General features: G+C 36.5%; 1 long non-coding RNA gene across 1 annotated transcript; it reads right to left on the bottom strand.

Moving 5' to 3' along the window:
* Positions 1-20292: 20292 nt before the first annotated feature.
* LOC311093763 lies at positions 20293-22428 on the bottom strand. The gene is made up of 5 exons (XR_014608482.1): positions 22225-22428; positions 21735-21811; positions 21515-21594; positions 21117-21195; positions 20293-20627 (listed from the first exon to the last, which is right to left on the bottom strand). It is a non-coding gene; the product is annotated as an uncharacterized lncRNA (long non-coding RNA).
* Positions 22429-23839: the final 1411 nt, after the last annotated feature.

Raw genomic sequence — 23839 nt, 5'->3', positions numbered from 1 at the left:
TACCACGAACACACTGGTGAAGTTTCATCAAGATCAGTTAATGTATGCAGAAGTTATACCGCTTCGTGTTTCTCTTTTCTCGCCATAAATTTGTTTCCTCGCCACGGCCAAACCGTTCGAGATATCAAAAATCCTTCCGCAATTTAGCATCCTCAATGACTTGACTTCATGCACACCGAGTTTGGTGGGGATTGGATGAATTCTCTAGGAGGAGTACTTCGCATTCCACAGCAAGCGTTTTCCAAACAACCCATAATAGCCGACTTCCTGTTGGGCTGGCGTAAAACTTGACGGGGGAAAAGTTGTTTGGCCCGATGAGATCTATATGTGTACCGAGTTTCATATTAATTCATGCAAGCGTGTTTGATCTATGGACCAAGTTTTCAGACCCAGTTCAAGGGGGCGCTGTTGAGCCCCCCTGCCACGCCCGGGTACCAGCTTCAGCCCGGCCCTGATGCCAGGGGGTTCTGACTTGTGTGCAAAGTTTCAAGAGTTTTTGAGCATGTTAAGGACCCCAAAAGCCCCTGAAACCTTGATTAACAATATAAAAGCAATAGTCAAATCCCCCCCTCCCCTCACACACACAGAGACACAGAGAGAGGGAGAGAAAATTCTCCAGAAAATCCACATTCAAACCAAAATATCTCTCTTCCTCTTGGTCCGAGCTAGTTACTGTAAATTAGAAAGTTGTCCGTCTTGATGAGAACAATGCACATACCAAGTTTTGTTGCTGTTGATAAAACTAACCCCCCCACTTTTGACTAAAGGTGGCGCTACTGAGCCATTTCACCACGCCCGTTTCTGAAACTTTGCACATGTCTACTGGATAATAAATGTGATGTGTCTGTCGAGTTTCATCCAATTTCAAGCATGCTAAGAGTCTCAAACGCATCCGAAAAGAATATTAAAGTTTGATGCGTTGCCACGGCAACAGTATCTAAGATATCAATAATCCTTTCACAGGTCTACATCTGCCGTGTGTCTACATTATACACATAAAGTTTGAAGCAGATCGGGTAAACCTAAGAGGGTGACATCAAAGAATTTTGAAAGTGACACACTTCCTGCTGCCAGTTGGTGGCGCTATAACTTTGACTCACAATAGTCACATCAATGTGATCGGCCTCTGAAAACGAACACACTGCTGAAGTTTTATCAAGATCAGTTAATGTATGCAGAAGTTATAACACACTTCCTGTTTCTCTTTTCTCGCCATAAATTCGTTTCCTCGCCACGGCCAAACCGTTCGAGATATCAAAAATCCGTCCGCAATTTAGCATCCTCAATGTCTTGACTTCACGCTGACCGAGTTTGGTGGGGATCGGATGAATTCTGTAGGAGGAGTACATTAAATTCCACAGCATGCGTTTTTCAAACAACCCTGAATAGCCGACTTCCTGTTGGGCTGGCATAAAACTTAGAGCATGAAAGTTGTTCGGCCCAATGAGATCTATATGTGTACCGAGTTTCATATTATTACATGCAAGCGTGTTTGATTTATGGACCAAGTTTTTGGATGCTGTTCCAGGGGGCGCTGTTGAGCCCCCCTGCCACGCCCGGGTACCAGCTTTAGCCCGGCCCTGATGGCCGCGGGTTCTGACCTGTTTGCAAAGTTTCAAGAGTTTTCGAGCATGTTAAGGGCCCCAAAAGTGCCCGAAAGGTTGACAAAAAAATAAGAATAAATATAGCTGCGAGCAGCGATTACGGGCCCAAGCCGGTGGCACCGCAACCCCGGTGCCTTTAGTTACCTAAAGGCACCGGGCTGGCGGTACCACCGGCTTTGGCCCTCCATCGCTGCTCGCAGCTATATTTATATATATATATATATATATATATATACATACACACACACACATATATATATATATATATATATATATATATATATATATATATATATATATTACCGTTCAAAAGTTTGGGGTCAGTAAGATTTTTAATGTTTTTAGGAGAGGTCTCTTCTGCTCACCAAGGCTGCATTTATTTGATTAAAAATACAAACAAAAACTGTAATATTGTGAAATATTATTCCAATTTAAAACAGCTGTTTTCAATTTTAAAATATTTTACATAGTAATTAATTTCTGTGATCAAAGTTGAGTTTTCAGCATCATTACTCCAGTCTTCAGTGTCACATGATCCTTCAGAAATCATTCTAATATGATGATTGATACTCAATAAATATTCATTATTATTTTCAATGTTGTAAACAGTTGTGTACAGATTTTTTTTTCAAAATGCTTTGATGAATGTAAAGTTCAAAAGAACAGCATTTATTTCAAATATAATTTTTTTAACATTATAAATGTCTTTACTGTAACTGTTGATCAGTTTAACTCATCCTTCATAAATAAAAGTATTGATTTATTTTATTTCTTTCCCCCAAAAATAACATTTAAATTATTACTAACCCCAAACTTTTGAGCGGTAGTGTTATGTTACAAAAGCTTTAGATTTCAGATAAATGCTGTTCTTTTGAACTTTCTATTCATCAAAGACTGTACACAACTGTTTTCAACATTTAAAATAATAATGAATGTTTCTTGAGCATCAATCATCATATTAGAATAATTTCTGAAGGATCATGTGACAGTGACTCCGCTTTGATCACAGGAATAAATAACAGTTTAAAATATATTAAAATAGAAAGCAGCTGTTTTAAATTGGAATAATATTTTACAATATTACTGTTTTTGTTTGTATTTTTAATCAAATAAATGCAGCCTTGGTGAGCAGAAGAAACTTCTCTGTTATGTGCGCGCCACAGACTGCACGCACGTCCGCTTAGAGTTCCGCCTTTTGCGTTCCGTCAATATTACGTTATTAGAAAAATATTTTTTTAGAGAATCGATTTTTTGACATTTGTGAATCGATTCAGAATCGTCCACGTCCGGATCGCGATGCATCTAAGTTCATCAATTTTTTCTCCCACCGCTAGATTTCATACAACAGGTTAATAAACAGTTACAATTAACCGAATAACCAGTGGGAAAATATCCTCAGACACATACCTAATAAATGTATCTTTAAATAGAATATTGGCCTACCTAGTAAAACGTTTTATATACTATTTTGATATCCTTTTGGACACAAGAGGGCAGTATAGCCCTATGTTTGCTTTTTTTGTTGAACCAAATAGCACTAAATAGCCTGTTCATAACTTTTTCATACTTCTTGAATTGCAAAAACAGAATAAAATGGGTTTAGTTCTAATATTTGTATAATTTTATATAAAAATAAATGGTGCATAATTAAATTTTTAGAAGTTATGAGATGTTTCCTGCTTCCTTTTTGACATTAATTTAATCCCTCGTCATAGCAAAACCGTTTGAGATATTCAATATCCGTTCACAATTTAGCATCTTTAATGTATTTTCATCATGTTGAAAAAGTTTGGTGGGAATAAAATAAATATTTTAAGAGGAGTGGCTAAAAATTCAGAGGCTGATTTTGCAAAAAAATCCACATTCAGACCAAAATATCTGACTTCCTCATGGCCGGAGCTAATGAATGTAAATTAGAAAGTTGTCCGGCTTGATGAGAACAATATACAAACTATTTTTTTTTTTACTGTAGTTAAAACTAACCCCCCCACTTTTGTCAAAAGCATGTTGAAAGTGACACACTTCCTGCTGCCAGTTGGTGGCGCTATAACTTTGACTCACAATAGTTACATCCATCTGATCGGCCTCTTACCACGAACACACTGGTGAAGTTTCATCAAGATCAGTTAATGTATGCAGAAGTTATACCACTTCGTGTTTCTCTTTTCTCGCCATAAATTCGTTTCCTCGCCACGGCCAAACCGTTCGAGATATCAAAAATCCGTCTGCAATTTAGCATCCTCAATGTCTTGACTTCATGCACACCGAGTTTGGTGGGGATTGGATGAATTCTCTAGGAGGAGTACTTCGCATTCCACAGCGAGCGTTTTCCAAACAACCCATAATAGCCGACTTCCTGTTGGGCTGGCGTAAAACTTGACTGGGGGAAAGTTGTTCGGCACGATGAGATCTATATGTGTACCGAGTTTCATATTAATTCATGCAAGCGTGTTTGATATATGGACCAAGTTTTAGAACCCTGTTCAAGGGGGCGCTGTTGAGCCCCCCAGCCACGCCCGGGTACCAGCTTCTGCCCGTCCCTGATGGCAGGGGGTTCTGACTTGTGTGCAAAGTTTCAAGAGTTTTTGAGCACGTTAAGGACCCCAAAAGCCCCTGAAACCTTGATTAACAATATAAAAGCAATAGTCAAATCCCCCCTCCCCTCACACACACAGAGACACAGAGAGAGGGAGAGAAAATTCTTTAGAAAATCCACATTCAAACCAAAATATCTCTCTTCCTGTTGGTCGGAGATAGTTAATGTCAATTAGAAAGTTGTCCGTCTTGATGAGAACAATACACATACCAAGTTTTGTTGCTGTTGATAAAACTAACCCCCCCACTTATGACTAAAGGTGGCGCTACTGAGCCCCTCACCACGCCCGTTTCTGAAACTTTGCACATGTCTACGGGCTAATAAATGTGATGTGTCTGTCGAGTTTCATCCAATTTCAAGTATGTTAAGAGTCTCAAAAGCATCAAAAAAGAATATTAAAGTTTGATGCGTTGCCACGGCAACAGTATCTAAGATATCTATAATCCTTTCACAGGTCTACATCTGCCGTGTGTTTACATTATACACATAAAGTTTGAAGCAAATCGGGTAAAAATAAGAGGGTGATTTCAAAGCATTTTGAAAGTGACACACTTCCTGCTGCCAGTTGGTGGCGCTATAATTTTGACTCACAATAGTCACATCCATGTGATCGGCCTTTTACCACGAACACACTGCTGAAGTTTCATCAAGATCAGTTAATGTATGCAGGAGTTATAACACACTTCCTGTTTTCATTATTCGCCATAAATTCGTTTCCTCGCCACGGCCAAACCGTTCGAGATATCAAAAATCCGTCCGCAATTTAGCATCCTCAATGTCTTGACTTCATGCTGACCGAGTTTGGAGGCGATTGGATCAATTCCCTAGGAGGAGTACATTAAATTCCACAGCATGCGTTTCCAAACAACCCATAATAGCCGACTTCCTGTTGGGCTGGCGTAAAACTTAGAGCACGAAAGTTGTTCGGCCCGATGAGATCTATATGTGTTCTGAGTTTCATATTATTACATGCAAGTGTGTTTGATTTATGGACAAGGGTTCGGATCCCGTTCCAGGGGGCGCTGTCGAGCCCCCCTGCCACGCCCGGGTACCAGCTTCAGCCCGGCCCTGATGGCCGCGGGTTCTGACCCGTGTGCAAAGTTTCAAGAGTTTTCGAGCATGTTAAGGGCCCCAAAAGTGCCCGGAACCTTGACAAAATAATAATAATAATAATAATAATAATAATAATAATAATAATAATAATAATAATAATCCTACCGAAAACAATAGGGCCTTCGCCCTTTCAGGGCTTGGGCCCTAATAATAATAATCCTACCGAAAACAATAGGGCCTTCGCCCTTTCAGGGCTTGGGCCCTAATAATAATCCTACCGAAAACAATAGGGCCTTCGCCCTTTCAGGGCTTGGGCCCTAATAAATATATATATATATATATAAATATAGCTGCGAGCAGCGATTACGGGCCCAAGCCGGTGGCACCGCAACCCCGGTGCCTTTAGTTACCTAAAGGCACCGGGGTGGCGGTACCGCCGGCTTGGGCCCTCCATCGCTGCTCGCAGCTATATTTATATATATATATATATATATATATATATATACATACATACATACACACACATACATATATATGTATATATATATATATATATATATATATTATTGTTCAAAAGTTTGGGGTCAGTAAGATTTTTAATGTTTTTAGGAGAAGTCTCTTCTGCTCACCAAGGCTGCATTTATTGATTAAAAATACAAACAAAAACAGTAATATTGTGAAATATTATTCCAATTTAAAACAGCTGTTTTCAATTTTTAAATATTTTACATAGTAATTAATTTCTGTGATCAAAGTTGAGTTTTCAGCATCATTACTCCAGTCTTCAGTGTCACATGATCCTTCAGAAATCATACTAATATGATGATTGATGCTCAATAAATATTCATTATTATTTTCAATGTTGAAAACAGTTGTGTACAGATTTTTTTTTTCAAAATGCTTTGATGAATGTTAAGTTCAAAAGAACAGCATATATTTCAAATATATATATTTTTAACATTATAAATGTCTTTACTGTAACTGTTGATCAGTTTAACTCATCCTTCATAAATAAAAGTACTGATTTATTTTATTTATTTCCCCCAAAAATAAAATTGTAATTATTACTAACCCAAAACTTTTGAGCGGTAGTGTTTAACGTTACAAAAGCTTTAGATTTCAGATAAATGCTGTTCTTTTGAACTTTCTATTCATCAAAGACTGTACACAACTGTTTTCGACATTTAAAATAATAATGAATGTTTCTTGAGTATCAATCATCATATTAGAATAATTTCTGAAGGATCATGTGACAGTGACGACTGGAGTAATGATGCTGAAAACTCAGCTTTGATCACAGGAATAAATAACAGTTTAAAATATATTAAAATAGAAAGCAGCCGTTTTAAATTGGAATAATATTTTACAATATTACTGTTTTTGTTTGTATTTTTAATCAAATAAATGCAGCCTTGGTGAGCAGAAGAAACTTCTCTGTTATGTGCGCGCCACAGACTGCACGCACGTCCGCTTAGAGTTCCGCCTTTTGCCTTCCGTCAATATTACGTTATTAGAAAAATATTTTTTTAGAGAATCGATTTTTTGACATTTGTGAATCGATTCAGAATCGTCCACGTCCGCATCGCGATGCATCTAAGAATAAATTTTTTCTCCCACCCCTAGATTTCATACAACAGGTTAATAAACAGTTACAATTAAGTCACTTACATTTTAGATTCAATGTTGACTGTTTTTGTTCTGTTTCAGCAGCGAAAATAGTTAAACAAAGATCACGGCAGAACCATCACGTGTTTTCTCATAACTGAACGATTCAGCATTTTTAACGAATCGGTTGACTCAAAGATTGAATGATCAATCCATAAACATCTGTCTTAATCATGATCGACTCATTCGAACGAATCGTTTGAACGAATGAATCAATGACTCGCTTATTAAGATGGATGCCTGGCGACACCTAATGGCGGTTTAGTGTTGTTTAAAAGCATCATTCTTTCCCACATGTGTGTGATTTGTGTGTGCAACATTATCATTATTTTTCTTTCACTATTATATTAGCGATTTAAAAGCACCCACTCGTGTCACACGTCGATTAACCGGTGGGAAAATATCCTCAGACACATACCTAATAAATGTATATTTAAATACAATATTGGCCTACCTGGTAAAAAGTTTTATATACTATTTTGATGTCCTTTTGGACACAAGAGGGCAGTATAGCCCTATGTTTGCTTTTTTGTTGAACCAAATAGCACTAAATAGCCTGTTTTAACTTTTTCATTCTTCTTGAATTGCAAAAACAGAATAAAATGGGTTTAGTTGTGATATTTGTATTCTTTTATATAGAAATAAATGGTATATAATTACATTTTTAGAAGATTTTTAGTGTTTCCTTTTTGGACATTACTTTAATCCCTCGCCATAGCAAAACCATTTGAGATATTTATTATCCATTCACAATTTAGCATATTTAATGTAGTTTCATCATGTTGAAAAAGTTTGGTACGAATAAAATAAATAGTTTAAGAGGAGTGGCTAAAAATTCAGAGGCTGATTTTGCAAAAAAATTCACATTCAGACCAAAATATCTGACTTCCTGATGGCCAGAGCTATTGAATGTAAATTAGAAAGTTGTCCGGCTTGATGAGAACAATATACAAACTGTTTTTTCTTTACTGTAGTTAAAACTAACCCCCCCACTTTTGTCAAAAGCATGTTGAAAGTGACACACTTCCTGCTGCCAGTTGGTGGCGCTATAACTTTGACTCACAATAGCTACATCCATCTGATCGGCCTCTTACCACGAACACACTGCTGAAGTTTCATCAAGATCAGTTAATGTATGCAGAAGTTATTCCACTTCCGTGTTTCTCTTTTCTCGCCATAAATTCGATTCCTCGCCACAGCCAAACCGTTCGAGATATCAAAAATCCGTCCGCAATTTAGCATCCTCAAAGTCTTGACTACATGCACACCGAGTTTGAAGGGGACACGGTGAATTTTCTAGGAGGAGTATTTCACATTCCACAGCAAGCGTTTTCCAAACAACCCATAATAGCCGACTTCCTGTTGGGCTGGCGTAAAACTTGACCGGGGTAAAGTTGTTCGGCCCGATGAGATCTATATGTGTACCGAGTTTCATATTAATTCATGCGAGCGTGTTTGATATATGGATCAAGTTTTAGAACCCCGTTCAAGGGGGCGCTGTTGAGCCCCCAAGCCACGCCCGGGTACCAGCTTCAGCCCGGCCCTGATGGCCGTGGGTTCTGACCTGTGTGCAAAGTTTCAAGAGTTTTTGAGCACGTTAAGGACCCCAAAAGCCCCTGAAACCTTGATTAACAATATAAAAGCAATAGTCAAATCCCCCCCTCCCCTCACACACACACAGACACAGAGAGAGGGAGAGAAAATTCTTCAGAAAATCCACATTCAAACCAAAATATCTCTCTTCCTGTTGGTCGGAGATGGTTCATGTAAATTAGAAAGTTGTCCGTCTTGATGAGAACAATACACATACCAAGTTTTGTGATTCTAGGAAAAACTAAGCCCCCATTTTTGACTAAAGGTGGCGCTACTGAGCCATTCCACCACGCCCGTTTCTGAAACTTTGCACATGTCTACGGGCTAATAAATGTGATGTGTCTGTTGAGTTTCATGCAATTTCAAGTATGTTAAGAGTCTCAAAAGCATCAAAAAATAAAATTAAAGTTTGATGCGTTGCCACGGCAACAGTATCTAAGATATCAATAATCCTTTCACAGGTTTACATCTGCCGTGTGTCTACATTGTACGCATAAAGTTTGAAGCAAATCGGGTAAAAATAAAACACTGATTTCAAAGCATTTTGAAAGTGATGTACTTCCTGCTGCCTGTTGGTGGCGCTATAACTTTGACTCACAATAGTCACATCCATGTGATCGGCCTCTTACAACGAACACACTGCTGAAGTTTCATCAAGATCAGTTAATGTATGCAGAAGTTATAACACACTTCCTGTTTCATGTTTTCGCCATAAATTTGTTTCCTCGCCACGGCCAAACCGTTCGAGATATCAAAAATCCGTCCGCAATTTAGCATCCTCAATGTCTTGACTTCATGCACACCGAGTTTGGAGGCGAATCGATGAATTCCCTAGGAGGAGTACATTAAATTCCACAGCATGCGTTTCCAAACAACGCTAAATAGCCAACTTCCTGTTTGGCTGGCGTAAAACTTAGAGCACGAAAGTTGTTCGGCCCAATGAGATCTATATGTGTACCGAGTTTCATATTATTACATGCAAGCGTGTTTGATTTATGGACACGTGTTTGGATCCCGTTCCAGGGGGCGCTGTCGAGCCCCCCTGCCACGCCCGGGTACCAGCTTCAGTCCGGCCCTGATGGCCGCGGGTTCTGACGTGTGTGCAAAATTTCAAGAGTTTTCGAGCATGTTAAGGGCCCCAAAAGTGCCCGAAAGGTTGACAAAATAATAATAATAATAATAATAATAATAAATATAGCTGCGAGCAGCGATTACGGGCCCAAGCCGGTGGCACCGCAACCCCGGTGCCTTTAGTTACCTAAAGGCACCGGGGTGGCGGTACCGCCGGCTTGGGCCCTCCATCGCTGCTCGCAGCTATATTTATATATATATATATATATATATATATATATATATATATATACATACATACATACACACACATACATATATATGTATATATATATATATATATATATATATTATTGTTCAAAAGTTTGGGGTCAGTAAGATTTTTAATGTTTTTAGGAGAAGTCTCTTCTGCTCACCAAGGCTGCATTTATTGATTAAAAATACAAACAAAAACAGTAATATTGTGAAATATTATTCCAATTTAAAACAGCTGTTTTCAATTTTTAAATATTTTACATAGTAATTAATTTCTGTGATCAAAGTTGAGTTTTCAGCATCATTACTCCAGTCTTCAGTGTCACATGATCCTTCAGAAATCATACTAATATGATGATTGATGCTCAATAAATATTCATTATTATTTTCAATGTTGAAAACAGTTGTGTACAGATTTTTTTTTTCAAAATGCTTTGATGAATGTTAAGTTCAAAAGAACAGCATATATTTCAAATATATATATTTTTAACATTATAAATGTCTTTACTGTAACTGTTGATCAGTTTAACTCATCCTTCATAAATAAAAGTACTGATTTATTTTATTTATTTCCCCCAAAAATAAAATTGTAATTATTACTAACCCAAAACTTTTGAGCGGTAGTGTTTAACGTTACAAAAGCTTTAGATTTCAGATAAATGCTGTTCTTTTGAACTTTATATTCATCAAAGACTGTACACAACTGTTTTCGACATTTAAAATAATAATGAATGTTTCTTGAGTATCAATCATCATATTAGAATAATTTCTGAAGGATCATGTGACAGTGACGACTGGAGTAATGATGCTGAAAACTCAGCTTTGATCACAGGAATAAATAACAGTTTAAAATATATTAAAATAGAAAGCAGCCGTTTTAAATTGGAATAATATTTTACAATATTACTGTTTTTGTTTGTATTTTTAATCAAATAAATGCAGCCTTGGTGCAGAAGAAACTTCTCTGTTATGTGCGCGCCACAGACTGCACGCACGTCCGCTTAGAGTTCCGCCTTTTGCCTTCCGTCAATATTACGTTATTAGAAAAATATTTTTTTAGAGAATCGATTTTTTGACATTTGTGAATCGATTCAGAATCGTCCACGTCCGCATCGCGATGCATCTAAGAATACATTTTTTCTCCCACCCCTAGATTTCATACAACAGGTTAATAAACAGTTACAATTAAGTCACTTACATTTTAGATTCAATGTTGACTGTTTTTGTTCTGTTTCAGCAGCGAAAATAGTTAAACAAAGATCACGGCAGAACCATCACGTGTTTTCTCATAACTGAACGATTCAGCATTTTTAACGAATCGGTTGACTCAAAGATTGAATGATCAATCCATAAACATCTGTCTTAATCATGATCGACTCATTCGAACGAATCGTTTGAACGAATGAATCAATGACTCGCTTATTAAGATGGATGCCTGGCGACACCTAATGGCGGTTTAGTGTTGTTTAAAAGCATCATTCTTTCCCACATGTGTGTGATTTGTGTGTGCAACATTATCATTATTTTTCTTTCACTATTATATTAGCGATTTAAAAGCACCCACTCGTGTCACACGTCGATTAACCGGTGGGAAAATATCATCAGACACATACCTAATAAATGTATATTTAAATACAATATTGGCCTACCTGGTAAAAAGTTTTATATACTATTTTGATGTCCTTTTGGACACAAGAGGGCAGTATAGCCCTATGTTTGCTTTTTTGTTGAACCAAATAGCACTAAATAGCCTGTTTTAACTTTTTCATTCTTCTTGAATTGCAAAAACAGAATAAAATGGGTTTAGTTGTGATATTTGTATTCTTTTATATAGAAATAAATGGTATATAATTACATTTTTAGAAGATTTTTAGTGTTTCCTTTTTGGACATTACTTTAATCCCTCGCCATAGCAAAACCATTTGAGATATTTATTATCCATTCACAATTTAGCATATTTAATGTAGTTTCATCATGTTGAAAAAGTTTGGTACGAATAAAATAAATAGTTTAAGAGGAGTGGCTAAAAATTCAGAGGCTGATTTTGCAAAAAAATTCACATTCAGACCAAAATATCTGACTTCCTGATGGCCAGAGCTATTGAATGTAAATTAGAAAGTTGTCCGGCTTGATGAGAACAATATACAAACTGTTTTTTCTTTACTGTAGTTAAAACTAACCCCCCCACTTTTGTCAAAAGCATGTTGAAAGTGACACACTTCCTGCTGCCAGTTGGTGGCGCTATAACTTTGACTCACAATAGCTACATCCATCTGATCGGCCTCTTACCACGAACACACTGCTGAAGTTTCATCAAGATCAGTTAATGTATGCAGAAGTTATTCCACTTCCGTGTTTCTCTTTTCTCGCCATAAATTCGATTCCTCGCCACAGCCAAACCGTTCGAGATATCAAAAATCCGTCCGCAATTTAGCATCCTCAAAGTCTTGACTACATGCACACCGAGTTTGAAGGGGACACGGTGAATTTTCTAGGAGGAGTATTTCACATTCCACAGCAAGCGTTTTCCAAACAACCCATAATAGCCGACTTCCTGTTGGGCTGGCGTAAAACTTGACCGGGGTAAAGTTGTTCGGCCCGATGAGATCTATATGTGTACCGAGTTTCATATTAATTAATGCGAGCGTGTTTGATATATGGATCAAGTTTTAGAACCCCGTTCAAGGGGGCGCTGTTGAGCCCCCCAGCCACGCCCGGGTACCAGCTTCAGCCCGGCCCTGATGGCCGTGGGTTCTGACCTGTGTGCAAAGTTTCAAGAGTTTTTGAGCACGTTAAGGACCCCAAAAGCCCCTGAAACCTTGATTAACAATATAAAAGCAATAGTCAAATCCCCCCCTCCCCTCACACACACACAGACACAGAGAGAGGGAGAGAAAATTCTTCAGAAAATCCACATTCAAACCAAAATATCTCTCTTCCTGTTGGTCGGAGATGGTTCATGTAAATTAGAAAGTTGTCCGTCTTGATGAGAACAATACACATACCAAGTTTTGTGATTCTAGGAAAAACTAAGCCCCCATTTTTGACTAAAGGTGGCGCTACTGAGCCATTCCACCACGCCCGTTTCTGAAACTTTGCACATGTCTACGGGCTAATAAATGTGATGTGTCTGTTGAGTTTCATGCAATTTCAAGTATGTTAAGAGTCTCAAAAGCATCAAAAAATAATATTAAAGTTTGATGCGTTGCCACGGCAACAGTATCTAAGATATCAATAATCCTTTCACAGGTTTACATCTGCCGTGTGTCTACATTGTACGCATAAAGTTTGAAGCAAATCGGGTAAAAATAAGACACTGATTTCAAAGCATTTTGAAAGTGATGTACTTCCTGCTGCCTGTTGGTGGCGCTATAACTTTGACTCACAATAGTCACATCCATGTGATCGGCCTCTTACAACGAACACACTGCTGAAGTTTCATCAAGATCAGTTAATGTATGCAGAAGTTATAACACACTTCCTGTTTCATGTTTTCGCCATAAATTTGTTTCCTCGCCACGGCCAAACCGTTCGAGATATCAAAAATCCGTCCGCAATTTAGCATCCTCAATGTCTTGACTTCATGCACACCGAGTTTGGAGGCGAATCGATGAATTCCCTAGGAGGAGTACATTAAATTCCACAGCATGCGTTTCCAAACAACGCTAAATAGCCAACTTCCTGTTTGGCTGGCGTAAAACTTAGAGCACGAAAGTTGTTCGGCCCAATGAGATCTATATGTGTACCGAGTTTCATATTATTACATGCAAGCGTGTTTGATTTATGGACACGTGTTTGGATCCCGTTCCAGGGGGCGCTGTCGAGCCCCCCTGCCACGCCCGGGTACCAGCTTCAGTCCGGCCCTGATGGCCGCGGGTTCTGACGTGTGTGCAAAATTTCAAGAGTTTTCGAGCATGTTAAGGGCCCCAAAAGTGCCCGAAAGGTTGACAAAATAATAATAATAATAATAAATATATATAAATATAGCTGCGAGCAGCGATTACGGGCCCAAGCCGGTGGCACCGCAACCCCGGTGCCTTTAGTTACCTAAAGGCACCGGGGTGGCGGTACCGCCGGCTTGGGCCCTCCATCGCTGCTCGCAGCTATATTTATATATATATATATATATATATATATATATATATATATATATATATACATACATACATACATACATACACACACATACATATATATGTATATATATATATATATATATATATATATATATATATATATATATATATTATTGTTCAAAAGTTTGGGGTCAGTAAGATTTTTAATGTTTTTAGGAGAAGTCTCTTCTGCTCACCAAGGCTGCATTTATTGATTAAAAATACAAACAAAAACAGTAATATTGTGAAATATTATTCCAATTTAAAACAGCTGTTTTCAATTTTTAAATATTTTACATAGTAATTAATTTCTGTGATCAAAGTTGAGTTTTCAGCATCATTACTCCAGTCTTCAGTGTCACATGATCCTTCAGAAATCATACTAATATGATGATTGATGCTCAATAAATATTCATTATTATTTTCAATGTTGAAAACAGTTGTGTACAGATTTTTTTTTTCAAAATGCTTTGATGAATGTTAAGTTCAAAAGAACAGCATATATTTCAAATATATATATTTTTAACATTATAAATGTCTTTACTGTAACTGTTGATCAGTTTAACTCATCCTTCATAAATAAAAGTACTGATTTATTTTATTTATTTCCCCCAAAAATAAAATTGTAATTATTACTAACCCAAAACTTTTGAGCGGTAGTGTTTAACGTTACAAAAGCTTTAGATTTCAGATAAATGCTGTTCTTTTGAACTTTCTATTCATCAAAGACTGTACACAACTGTTTTCGACATTTAAAATAATAATGAATGTTTCTTGAGTATCAATCATCATATTAGAATAATTTCTGAAGGATCATGTGACAGTGACGACTGGAGTAATGATGCTGAAAACTCAGCTTTGATCACAGGAATAAATAACAGTTTAAAATATATTAAAATAGAAAGCAGCCATTTTAAATTGGAATAATATTTTACAATATTACTGTTTTTGTTTGTATTTTTAATCAAATAAATGCAGCCTTGGTGAGCAGAAGAAACTTCTCTGTTATGTGCGCGCCACAGACTGCACGCACGTCCGCTTAGAGTTCCGCCTTTTGCCTTCCGTCAATATTACGTTATTAGAAAAATATTTTTTTAGAGAATCGATTTTTTGACATTTGTGAATCGATTCAGAATCGTCCACGTCCGCATCGCGATGCATCTAAGAATACATTTTTTCTCCCACCCCTAGATTTCATACAACAGGTTAATAAACAGTTACATTTAAGTCACTTACATTTTAGATTCAATGTTGACTGTTTTTGTTCTGTTTCAGCAGCGAAAATAGTTAAACAAAGATCACGGCAGAACCATCACGTGTTTTCTCATAACTGAACGATTCAGCATTTTTAACGAATCGGTTGACTCAAAGATTGAATGATCAATCCATAAACATCTGTCTTAATCATGATCGACTCATTCGAACGAATCGTTTGAACGAATGAATCAATGACTCGCTTATTAAGATGGATGCCTGGCGACACCTAATGGCGGTTTAGTGTTGTTTAAAAGCATCATTCTTTCCCACATGTGTGTGATTTGTGTGTGCAACATTATCATTATTTTTCTTTCACTATTATATTAGCGATTTAAAAGCACCCACTCGTGTCACACGTCGATTAACCGGTGGGAAAATATCCTCAGACACATATAAATGTATATTTAAATACAATATTGGCCTACCTGGTAAAAAGTTTGATATACTATTTTGATGTCCTTTTGGACACAAGAGGGCAGTATAGCCCTATGTTTGCTTTTTTGTTGAACCAAATAGCACTAAATAGCCTGTTTTAACTTTTTCATTCTTCTTGAATTGCAAAAACAGAATAAAATGGGTTTAGTTGTGATATTTGTATTCTTTTATATAGAAATAAATGGTATATAATTACATTTTTAGAAGATTTTTAGTGTTTCCTTTTTGGACATTACTTTAATCCCTCGCCATAGCAAAACCATTTGAGATATTTATTATCCATTCACAATTTAGCATATTTAATGTAGTTTCATCATGTTGAAAAAGTTTGGTACGAATAAAATAAATAGTTTAAGAGGAGTGGCTAAAAATTCAGAGGCTGATTTTGCAAAAAAATTCACATTCAGACCAAAATATCTGACTTCCTGATGGCCAGAGCTATTGAATGTAAATTAGAAAGTTGTCCGGCTTGATGAGAACAATATACAAACTGTTTTTTCTTTACTGTAGTTAAAACTAACCCCCCCACTTTTGTCAAAAGCATGTTGAAAGTGACACACTTCCTGCTGCCAGTTGGTGGCGCTATAACTTTGACTCACAATAGCTACATCCATCTGATCGGCCTCTTACCACGAACACACTGCTGAAGTTTCATCAAGATCAGTTAATGTATGCAGAAGTTATTCCACTTCCGTGTTTCTCTTTTCTCGCCATAAATTCGATTCCTCGCCACAGCCAAACCGTTCGAGATATCAAAAATCCGTCCGCAATTTAGCATCCTCAAAGTCTTGACTACATGCACACCGAGTTTGAAGGGGACACGGTGAATTTTCTAGGAGGAGTATTTCACATTCCACAGCAAGCGTTTTCCAAACAACCCATAATAGCCGACTTCCTGTTGGGCTGGCGTAAAACTTGACCGGGGTAAAGTTGTTCGGCCCGATGAGATCTATATGTGTACCGAGTTTCATATTAATTAATGCGAGCGTGTTTGATATATGGATCAAGTTTTAGAACCCCGTTCAAGGGGGCGCTGTTGAGCCCCCCAGCCACGCCCGGGTACCAGCTTCAGCCCGGCCCTGATGGCCGTGGGTTCTGACCTGTGTGCAAAGTTTCAAGAGTTTTTGAGCACGTTAAGGACCCCAAAAGCCCCTGAAACCTTGATTAACAATATAAAAGCAATAGTCAAATCCCCCCCTCCCCTCACACACACACAGACACAGAGAGAGGGAGAGAAAATTCTTCAGAAAATCCACATTCAAACCAAAATATCTCTCTTCCTGTTGGTCGGAGATGGTTCATGTAAATTAGAAAGTTGTCCGTCTTGATGAGAACAATACACATACCAAGTTTTGTGATTCTAGGAAAAACTAAGCCCCCATTTTTGACTAAAGGTGGCGCTACTGAGCCATTCCACCACGCCCGTTTCTGAAACTTTGCACATGTCTACGGGCTAATAAATGTGATGTGTCTGTTGAGTTTCATGCAATTTCAAGTATGTTAAGAGTCTCAAAAGCATCAAAAAATAATATTAAAGTTTGATGCGTTGCCACGGCAACAGTATCTAAGATATCAATAATCCTTTCACAGGTTTACATCTGCCGTGTGTCTACATTGTACGCATAAAGTTTGAAGCAAATCGGGTAAAAATAAGACACTGATTTCAAAGCATTTTGAAAGTGATGTACTTCCTGCTGCCTGTTGGTGGCGCTATAACTTTGACTCACAATAGTCACATCCATGTGATCGGCCTCTTACAACGAACACACTGCTGAAGTTTCATCAAGATCAGTTAATGTATGCAGAAGTTATAACACACTTCCTGTTTCATTTTTTCGCCATAAATTTGTTTCCTCGCCACGGCCAAACCGTTCGAGATATCAAAAATCCGTCCGCAATTTAGCATCCTCAATGTCTTGACTTCATGCACACCGAGTTTGGAGGCGAATCGATGAATTCCCTAGGAGGAGTACATTAAATTCCACAGCATGCGTTTCCAAACAACGCTAAATAGCCAACTTCCTGTTTGGCTGGCGTAAAACTTAGAGCACGAAAGTTGTTCGGCCCAATGAGATCTATATGTGTACCGAGTTTCATATTATTACATGCAAGCGTGTTTGATTTATGGACACGTGTTTGGATCCCGTTCCAGGGGGCGCTGTCGAGCCCCCCTGCCACGCCCGGGTACCAGCTTCAGTCCGGCCCTGATGGCCGCGGGTTCTGACGTGTGTGCAAAATTTCAAGAGTTTTCGAGCATGTTAAGGGCCCCAAAAGTGCCCGAAAGGTTGACAAAATAATAATAATAATAATAAATATATATAAATATAGCTGCGAGCAGCGATTACGGGCCCAAGCCGGTGGCACCGCAACCCCGGTGCCTTTAGTTACCTAAAGGCACCGGGGTGGCGGTACCGCCGGCTTGGGCCCTCCATCGCTGCTCGCAGCTATATTTATATATATATATATATATATATATATATATATATATATATATATATACATACATACATACATACATACACACACATACATATATATGTATATATATATATATATATATATATATATATATATATATATATATATATTATTGTTCAAAAGTTTGGGGTCAGTAAGATTTTTAATGTTTTTAGGAGAAGTCTCTTCTGCTCACCAAGGCTGCATTTATTGATTAAAAATACAAACAAAAACAGTAATATTGTGAAATATTATTCCAATTTAAAACAGCTGTTTTCAATTTTTAAATATTTTACATAGTAATTAATTTCTGTGATCAAAGTTGAGTTTTCAGCATCATTACTCCAGTCTTCAGTGTCACATGATCCTTCAGAAATCATACTAATATGATGATTGATGCTCAATAAATATTCATTATTATTTTCAATGTTGAAAACAGTTGTGTACAGATTTTTTTTTTCAAAATGCTTTGATGAATGTTAAGTTCAAAAGAACAGCATATATTTCAAATATATATATTTTTAACATTATAAATGTCTTTACTGTAACTGTTGATCAGTTTAACTCATCCTTCATAAATAAAAGTACTGATTTATTTTATTTATTTCCCCCAAAAATAAAATTGTAATTATTACTAACCCAAAACTTTTGAGCGGTAGTGTTTAACGTTACAAAAGCTTTAGATTTCAGATAAATGCTGTTCTTTTGAACTTTCTATTCATCAAAGACTGTACACAACTGTTTTCGACATTTAAAATAATAATGAATGTTTCTTGAGTATCAATCATCATATTAGAATAATTTCTGAAGGATCATGTGACAGTGACGACTGGAGTAATGATGCTGAAAACTCAGCTTTGATCACAGGAATAAATAACAGTTTAAAATATATTAAAATAGAAAGCAGCCATTTTAAATTGGAATAATATTTTACAATATTACTGTTTTTGTTTGTATTTTTAATCAAATAAATGCAGCCTTGGTGAGCAGAAGAAACTTCTCTGTTATGTGCGCGCCACAGACTGCACGCACGTCCGCTTAGAGTTCCGCCTTTTGCCTTCCGTCAATATTACGTTATTAGAAAAATATTTTTTTAGAGAATCGATTTTTTGACATTTGTGAATCGATTCAGAATCGTCCACGTCCGCATCGCGATGCATCTAAGAATACATTTTTTCTCCCACCCCTAGATTTCATACAACAGGTTAATAAACAGTTACATTTAAGTCACTTACATTTTAGATTCAATGTTGACTGTTTTTGTTCTGTTTCAGCAGCGAAAATAGTTAAACAAAGATCACGGCAGAACCATCACGTGTTTTCTCATAACTGAACGATTCAGCATTTTTAACGAATCGGTTGACTCAAAGATTGAATGATCAATCCATAAACATCTGTCTTAATCATGATCGACTCATTCGAACGAATCGTTTGAACGAATGAATCAATGACTCGCTTATTAAGATGGATGCCTGGCGACACCTAATGGCGGTTTAGTGTTGTTTAAAAGCATCATTCTTTCCCACATGTGTGTGATTTGTGTGTGCAACATTATCATTATTTTTCTTTCACTATTATATTAGCGATTTAAAAGCACCCACTCGTGTCACACGTCGATTAACCGGTGGGAAAATATCCTCAGACACATCCCAGCCGGCATTTCAACGTTGATTCAACGTTGAATCAACGTCAGGGACCAAGGTTGAATCAACGTTGGATTATGATTCGATTTTGCAAAACGATTCAACGTTGAAATCGTGACGTTGTTTCACCGTTGATTTCGTGACGTTGTTTCACCGTCTTGCAGCAACGTTGAGGTTGAATTGATTTTGCAAAACGAAACAACGTTGAAAAATAATACCTTATATCTTATTTTTCAACATTGAATAAACTATAGATTGAGTTTCCTGTTCACTGTACTCTCTGAAGACATTACATTTGTACAGAAAATCAAAGCAACTGTAATTATGTAACTTGCAATGCATAATTTGCAATACTACCCTAGACACAGTATCTAATGGGAAAATTGTACATTCAATTACAAACTAGTTTGCAGTTGGAACATGAGTCATGACAATGCTGACTGAATTTGTGATTAACTGTCCATACTGTACAATAAAAAATGTTAACTGTTAAATGACTGGCGGCAATGGCTTAATTAAACACATTAAATAATGAGTTAACACATGCTCAAGATTGTAAAAAGTTTTATTCTGAAAAAACAAGTCTAAAAATACAAAAAAGAAAAAAAAGAAAAACATCTCAAACTTTAAATTGCAGCGTTTTCAAAGTAATGTTAAAAACCTGTAGAAGTAAACATCTAAATGGAATATTTAAAGACAGTTTTTGTTCAATTACAGTAACCCTTAAATTAAACATTTAATATTTAAAGTGTAAAAAAAAAAAGTTTTTAAATTCTCAATAAAATGTGACAGCCTTGTGCAGTGCTCCGACAGAGTCCCAGCTCGAGGTCCATTCCGATGCCATCACTTCCTCTTCACTTCGTGCCCGCTGTCTGCTACTATCCTATAAATAAAAGCAAAAACACTGAATACAAAATAAATCATGTATAAGATTTTCACTTTACAGTTCAATTTGTCGGGTAGAAAACAAAGTATACAACACTATCCATTCTAAAACACTTATTTTAATGTATTCAGATGTACATTTACACAAGAAATTCTTCAGAGCCCCAAGGTGGAATTGTAAAAAAATTACTATTACTCCCATGTGTCAGTTACGGTTACTATAATCATAAGGTCATGATTTCATCCTTAAACCAGATGAAGAAATCAACAAATTGTGGTGTTGAGCTGAGAGGGTTGAGGTCTGCTGTTCTTTATATCTTTCAATGCAGGTTTATATTGTTTCAACAATTATATATTTCTGATAATATTTGTGGAGAACATTACACTGTTTTAATTCAGAATCCTAACCATACATTGTACTAATTAAAAGTAATTTATTAAATCAAGTAAAATAAAATAAAAACACAAAAGGCCAATGAATCTGTACCAGAAGTGATAGTGCAATGTAGCAGCTAAAGAATAATCCTCCACCAAATTGCCAGTAATCATCTGGATCCTTTGCGAATCTGAAGGGGGGAAAGAAGAAATTATTCAATGAAAAGTCCATAAAAAGCAGGGTTTTTTTTGTTTATGTTTTTTACCATTCCTTTAAACAATCTTAAAAATTGATTTAAATTGTAAAAACGTTTGCCATTATAACATTCACACAACATGAACTGAGTTGTCATCTTTGAGACTGTTAGTATTAACGTTAGCCTACATAATTAAAAATGTAAACATACACTTAAAGCATGGCAATCCCATCAGAAATGTGTATCATAGCAAGGGAAGCACACACAAAAAAGCCAAATGGTACACCAAAATCAAACCATCAAATAATTTTACCTGCAGCTGCATTTATCCTATTTTTGAGTGATTAAAGAAAGGACTGATGAAGGTGACATGAATCCACTTTCAGTAAGCCACTTCAGCAGAAGACAAAAGGACAAAAAGTTACTCAGACTTTCTATCAGTAACGTTAAATGTCTTACTTTAAAGATGAAAATCATACTTAATACTATTAATCCCAGTGTAGGTTTTCGAACAGTGGGTAAAATTGACTTACTGTAAGTTAGTTGGTGAATGAATCTTTCTGTTGGGTGTTCTCTCCCGATAAATAATTTTATTCCAATGCTGCTTGATCTAAAAAAAAATGTAAACAAATATATTTTCAATATCGTTATCAGTGTTTGAAGAGGTTATGTAAACTGAATAAATGACGGTTTTACCACTTTACTCATTCCCACACTTTTTTTTTACCTCTCATGCGTTTTTAAACTAATGTTAGCTGACAATATTAAACACATAAGTTAACGTTATCAACAGCAAAACACCGCAATGTCAGATGGTACTAAAACTTACATTGAAATACATGCTAATATCGCTACGCTAATGGTGAAGCAGTACAAACACACACACACACACACACACACACACACACACACACACACAGAGATAACTTATTTATTTTATGAGGTTGCAGTAAACCTATGACCGTTAACTTAACCGTGTCCCTAAACGTTAGACTTGTTAAGGACTGAAAAATGTTTTCTTACCTGATATCGCCAGTATTTTTACAGACCACGTACGACCCCTTCCTCCGTTCACATTCCAGCTTTTGTTCTTCATTGACATATCAACTCAAATTCGCTCAAAATTTAAGAATTCAACAGGCAGAAAAATAAAATAAAATAAAATAATCCAGGTCTGACCGAGTAATCAACGCAAGCAGCAGCAGCTCACCGTCACCGACCGAGAGTAATAATAACGGACGTATTTTCAAACTTAAAATAGGCGGGCAGAGCCGCGCACATTCTCATTGGACAGTTTCCTGGAAGACAGACAGATTAACCAATCATGCTCAAAGTAAAACGGCGAAACAACCAATAACAATAGTTTGCGCGAGTTAACATAGTGTTGTAGGCTATTGAGTGCAGTCTGTATTAATATTTAATTAATTGGTCAAATGACATGACAGTGTGAATACAAATGTAGTAATTCAATGTAAACTGTTAGGCAAGCAGACAAAATGGTAAATTCACACAAAATCACATAAGGCAAAAGGTTTCTGCTGCACTGCTCTCTTGAGGGTGAAACTATTGTTAATAATGATAATAATTGTATTTTAACATATACATTGAAGAGCTGTTATGATAAAAAGTAATTACATGCTAATTAATTATCATAATAATATGTTAAAAGGCAGATATTTTTGTAGTATGTTGTCGAAAACATTACGTTGTTTCAACATACAGATCTTGTAAAAATTTAAACGTTGATTTATAAGTGTTTTTGTTAACCTTTTTCAACCATTTAGCATTAAACGTTATTTCAACGTTGTTTCAACGTTGAAATAACAACTGACATTATTCAACCATATTTCAACGTTGATTTAGAAGCGTTTTGTTAACCTTTTTCAACCATTTAGCATTAAACGTTATTTCAACGTTGTTTCAACGTTAAAACAACAACTGACATTATTTCAACCATTTTTCAACGTTGAAGGTCGGTCATGTGCCGGCTGGGATACCTAATAAATGTATATTTAAATACAATATTGGCCTACCTGGTAAAAAGTTTGATATACTATTTTGATGTCCTTTTGGACACAAGAGGGCAGTATAGCCCTATGTTTGCTTTTTTGTTGAACCAAATAGCACTAAATAGCCTGTTTTAACTTTTTCATTCTTCTTGAATTGCAAAAACAGAATAAAATGGGTTTAGTTGTGATATTTGTATTCTTTTATATAGAAATAAATGGTATATAATTACATTTTTAGAAGATTTTTAGTGTTTCCTTTTTGGACATTACTTTAATCCCTCGCCATAGCAAAACCATTTGAGATATTTATTATCCATTCACAATTTAGCATATTTAATGTAGTTTCATCATGTTGAAAAAGTTTGGTACGAATAAAATAAATAGTTTAAGAGGAGTGGCTAAAAATTCAGAGGCTGATTTTGCAAAAAAATTCACATTCAGACCAAAATATCTGACTTCCTGATGGCCAGAGCTATTGAATGTAAATTAGAAAGTTGTCCGGCTTGATGAGAACAATATACAAACTGTTTTTTCTTTACTGTAGTTAAAACTAACCCCCCCACTTTTGTCAAAAGCATGTTGAAAGTGACACACTTCCTGCTGCCAGTTGGTGGCGCTATAACTTTGAC

The sequence above is a fragment of the Abramis brama genome (genome assembly GCF_963993115.1).
Source record: "Abramis brama genome assembly, chromosome: 12".
Taxonomy (NCBI): Eukaryota; Metazoa; Chordata; class Actinopteri; order Cypriniformes; family Leuciscidae; genus Abramis; species Abramis brama.
Note: the sequence above shows the minus strand (reverse complement) of the source record. Positions and strands in the feature narration are given on the sequence as shown.